Here is a 5,131-nt window from a genome sequence, read left to right as displayed (position 1 = left end):
TCCCTCCTCCTCTCCCCTCCCCTCCCTCCTCCCCTCCGCCCTCCTCTCCCTCCAGAAAGCCTCAATGGAAAAGCAAGGAATATATTTAGAAAATATAATATTACAAAAAGAATTAATGTTACCGAAGCTGACCTTTAGGCATTTTCCAGCGGTCAAAGTTGAAACAGAATAAAGAAGTTTGGATTTGAGAAGAACATCCGGATTCTTTATACTATTTGACCGGCATTGAATGAATCGTTGCAGAGAAAAGAAAAGACAAAATAAACTTTGCAACATGTCCCTTCACACTCTTGCAACACACACACACACACACACACACACACACACACACACACACACACTTTTCTCTTGAATTTCATTACTGGTTAGGTTAAGTTAGGTTAAATTAGATTAGGTTAGGTCAGGTCAGGACAGGTTAGGAGGTTAGGTTAGATCAAGTCAGGTCAGGTTAGGTTAGGTTAGATCAAGTCAGGTCAGGTCAGGTTAGGTTAAAAACAGAACTCTTACAGGCTCCTCCTCTCACCGCAGCTCTCAGTTAATCCGTGACAGGTGTGGCTTCTCTTACTACCTGAGGTGAATTGTTAATGAGCCGCCGTGGCAGGCTGGCAGGGCGACTCATCCAATATACACAGGTGATAGATAGCTTCCTTGTCAACAGCTGACTGCCCCAAACTTTTTACTGAACTGGATAGAGAGTCTCAGTTATCACCTTTACATTCTTGATACACTTTTGCCAGCTGTCTCTCTGTCTATGTGTCTGTCTGTCTCCCTGTCTGTCTGTCTGTCTCCCTGTCTGTCTGTCTGTCTCTTGATGAAGTACACTTTATTAATTAGGTTGAGAGCTTCAGGTGGGTGGAAATATATATTTACCTCTACACTCACCAGCTGTCTGTCTGTGTGTGTATGTATTGTATGCCTGTATGTATGTATTGTATGCCTGTATGTATTACGTGTATGTATGTATGTATGTATGTATGTATTGTGAGGTGGTGTGGTGTTAAGCTTTATGTCACTTGTTGCAAATTCATGGGGGAATGTGGGGGGCCAGTTGGCAGTGTCGAGTGTTACATACTGTGAGAGCGGCCAGTGTGTGTCAAGTGTCATGGGCTGTATGTCAAGTGTCATGGGCTGTATGTCAAGTGTCATGGGCTGTGTGTCAAGTGTGATAGAAGCTAGGTGTGCTAATCTATAGGAGTTCCAATTTAACTTTTTATTTTATATATTTTTTTTTATTTTTGTCTAATCGTTAGTGGCCTCGTGGACGTATTGATGTGGATGAACGAACGCTAAAGGAACTCTCATTAAGGTGTGTGTGTCTACGTCTTAATCACCTCTCTGGTAGTCTGTGAACGATCGTTAGTGATAAGTCGAATAATAATGGGACTAAAGTTATAATCAGTATGTGTCGTGTTTCGTTTAGTTTCGTTTTGTTTTGATTTTGTTTCGTTAGTCACAAAGTTGGAGCATTCAGACAGGCTGTTTGTGTGTTTGTGGCAGGAGATGTAGAGAGAGAGAGAGAGAGAGGTTTAACAGGGGAGGAGGAGGGTTTAATTGAGGGGGTGGAGGAGTGGGGGAGGGTAGGCTATATAATGGGGGAAGGAAGAGTAAGGTTGGAAGGAACGGTGAGAGCTAGGTAGTGGAGGGGGGAAACGAGGGAGAGGAGGATAAAAGATGGTGAGAGGGGGAAGGGTAATGACGCTGGGAGGGAGAGGGGAGAGGAGAGAAGCTGAGTTAGGATGAGAGGGATCAAAGAATTGTTGGGTGGTGAGCGTTCTGGGAGAGTAGGAGAGGGGAAGAGTGAGAGTGACGGAGTAGAGAGAAAGGCTACAACAGGGAAAGCTGATGAAAGAGGGGAGGAGGTAGGATAAAAGAGAGAATTGGAAGAAGGAAGGGAAGAGGGAGAAGGGTGGAAGAGTAGGAGGACTTAGGGTGGAGGAGGAAGACCCAGCCACTGATAGTGATCAATACTACAGCATGATGTACACACACACACACACACACACACACACAGATATACATATACATACATAACCAAATATACATACATACATACATACACCCACCAACGCACACACACACACACACACGGTATAAACTACAAGCGAAAGGAAATTAAATTATCCAACAGATAGAAATATCATCGACAAGCAACAACAACAACAAACACGAACAAAGGTTAAACTTAAAACGCCATGAATAGAGGAGGAGTGAGTGAGTTTCTTGTTGTGTTAGAGCTTGTTCAGTGCGTGTGATGGGGAGAGAGAGGGAGGGTGGAAAGGGGGGAGGTGGGATGAGAGAGTGGGGAGGAGGGAGGGAAGGGGGAAAGAATGAGAGAGAAAGAGGAAGAAAAGAAATAAGAGGGAAAGGGTAGAGGAGAGAGAGAAAGAGAGAGAGGTGGAAGAGGCAGGAGGATAATTGCAGCAATAAAATCTTAGGAGGTGAACGACGGAAACCACACCTCATATTAACCTCCAACAGGGCAGGGAGGGAGGTGAGAGGGAGAGAGGGAAGAGAGGAAGAGAGAGAGAGAGAAGGAAGGTTAGGAGGAAAGATGTGGGAAGGAGAGAGAGGTAAGGTGGTGGAGAGGGGTAGTAGTGGTTGAGAGAGGGAAGGAGTGGTGATTAGTGGTTGAGAGGGGGTTAGCGGTGGAGAGAGGGAGGGGGTAGTGGAGAGGGATAATGGTGGGGAATGATAGAGAGAAAGAGATGATAATAATAATAATAATAATAAACAATCACTTCAATTCAACGGCCTTGTGGCGCAACGGATAACGCGTCTGACTACGGATCAGAAGATTCCAGGTTCGAATCCTGGCAAGGTCGACTGTTAATTTTTATTTCTGTAAATTTTTATTTCATGTATACTGTATATTTTATAAAGGATTCACACACAATCCTTCACTGAGTCCTTATCAAAATATATCCTAGTATTAGTAACAGATCCCTTATGCCCTTCTTTCCCCCTGACTCCCCAATTCTCTACGTTGATTGGCTTAGAGCTTAACAACAGGAAACACTTATGATACCAAATTAATCCAATAAACAAACTGCTTTTTAAAAATCCTAGACTAGTTCACCTAATCATCCAATCATAGTTTTAAGTGATTTGTGATTGGTATTTCAACACTAGTTAGTTAACGAAGCCTTAACGAGGGGTAGGGGGGGGTGTTAGCGAAGGTTTTTACCGAGGGGAATAATTATACCCAAGAGTGTGTCAATTAAACTGAGTGCAGTGTGTGTGTGTGTGTGTGTGTGTGTGTGTGTGTGTGTGTGTGTGTGTGTGTGTGTGTGTGTGTGTGTGTGTGTGTGCGTGCGTGTGTGTGTGTGTGTGTGTGTGTGTGTGTGTGTGTGTGTGTGTGTGTGTGTGTGTGTGTGTGTGTTAGTCGTGGTTATGCACTGAGAAAACCTTTATTTTATTTCAATCTCCCCTCACTTTCTCTCATTTTCTTTCACTTTCTCTCACTCACTCTCCCCTCACTCTTCCCTCACTTCAACTGACGATTCGAAAGACTTGCCTGAGGGCTCTCCCCTTCCTCCTCTTCTTCCTGTCTTTTACCCCTCTTTGTTCTCTTCCTCCTTCCCCTTACTTCCTTCCTTCCTTCCTTCCTTCCTTCATTCCTTCCTTCCTTCCTTGTTTCTCAGTTTCCCCTTCTTCCTACTTCTTTCTTAATCCCGACTTATTCTCTTCTTCTTCTTCTTCTTCTTCTTCTTCTTCTTCTTCTTCTTCTTCTTCTTCTTCTTCTTCTTCGCCATTCTATCTTATTCGGGTTTTTCCTTCCGTCCTCTCTCTCTCTCTCTCTCTCTCTCTCTCTCTTTCTCTCTCTCTCTCTCTTGGTCTTATTTTTCCTTCATTCTCTTCCATTCTGTTTCCTTTTGCCCTCTCCTCTTCTTCATCCTTCCTTTGTCTATTCCTCCTCCTCCTCCTCCTCCTCCTCCTTCTCCTCCTCCTCCTTCTGCTGTCTCATCTTCCTCCACGTTTTTCTTCTCTCATCTTTATTACCTCTTTTCCTCTCCTTCTTTAACTTTCCTTATTTGTACTTCCCTCTCCTCCTTCCTCCCTTCTTCCCATACCTCCTCCACTTATTTCTCCTTTATCCTTCCTTTATCTCCTCCTTCCCTCCTCTCTCTTCCTTCCTTCCCCCACCCTCACCTCTTCATCTCTTCTCCACCTCTCCTATAAATCTTTTCGCCTTCTCCCTCTTATTCTCCTCTCCCTCTTCCTCCTCCTCTTCCTCTTCTTCTCTCTTGGCCAACAGTGTTGTAACTTCGCAACAATGGAAAGCCTTGTGTGTGTGTGTGTGTGTGTGTGTGTGTGTGTGTGTGTGTGTGTATTAGTCTTTGTCTCTTTGTTTTTTTTTTTTCGTTTATTTTTATTTATATACTGCTTTTTTCTCTCTCTCTCTCTCTCTCTCTCTCTCTCTCTCTCTCTCTCTACATTCCATGTTTATCTCTCTGTCTCTCGGTCTCTCCTTTCTCTCGAGGGGAATTACAGCCCAAGGGGGTATAAAGTAAAAGGGGAGAGAAGAAGGCGTCCTGCCTCAGTGACTCGAAGAAGGAGGAAGGAGGAGGAGGAGGAGTGATGTGGCAGTTGGTGAAGATGTGATGAGAGAAGTGTTGGGAGAGGGAGGTGTTGGAGGCTGGGGAGGAGGGAGGGAGGTGTTGGAGGGCCTGGGGAGGAGGGAGGAGGGAGGTGTGATTGGAGGCTGGGAGGGAGGGAGGGAGGTGTGTTGGAGGCCCCTGAGGAGAGGAGGGAGGAGGTGTGTTGGAGGGGGCCTGGGGAGGAGGGAGGAGGTGTGTTGGAGGGCCTGGGGAGGGAGGAGGAGGTGTGTTGGGGGCCTGAGGGAGGGAGGGAGGGAGGTGAGATAAAAGAGAAGATGGTGATTGAGAAAGAAGGAGGAGATAGAGAGGTAATGAGAGGGAGAGGTGAGTAATGATGAAGATAGAAGGAGAGAAGGAAGCGAGATTAAATCACCATCATTATCACCATCATCACCCTCATCTTCACCATCACCATATTCACCAACACCACTGCAGTCACCATCACTATCACCATCTTCACCATCACTGTCACCATCATTTCCCCCAAATGGTCGGTGCTTCTTATTGATCGTATCCTCATTATCGCTCCCTCC

At 45.3% G+C, this 5,131-nt stretch overlaps 1 non-coding gene across 1 annotated transcript; it reads left to right on the top strand.

Moving 5' to 3' along the window:
- Positions 1–2,749: 2,749 nt before the first annotated feature.
- Positions 2,750–2,822, top strand: Trnar-acg. Its single transcript has one exon. It is a non-coding gene; the product is annotated as a tRNA-Arg (tRNA).
- Positions 2,823–5,131: the final 2,309 nt, after the last annotated feature.

This window comes from Homarus americanus, unplaced genomic scaffold (assembly GCF_018991925.1).
Source record: "Homarus americanus isolate GMGI-L3 unplaced genomic scaffold, GMGI_Hamer_2.0 scaffold5637, whole genome shotgun sequence".
In the NCBI taxonomy this organism is placed as follows: Eukaryota; Metazoa; Arthropoda; class Malacostraca; order Decapoda; family Nephropidae; genus Homarus; species Homarus americanus.
The sequence above is the reverse complement of the archived record's forward strand: the minus strand, read 5'-3'. Positions and strand labels throughout refer to the sequence as shown.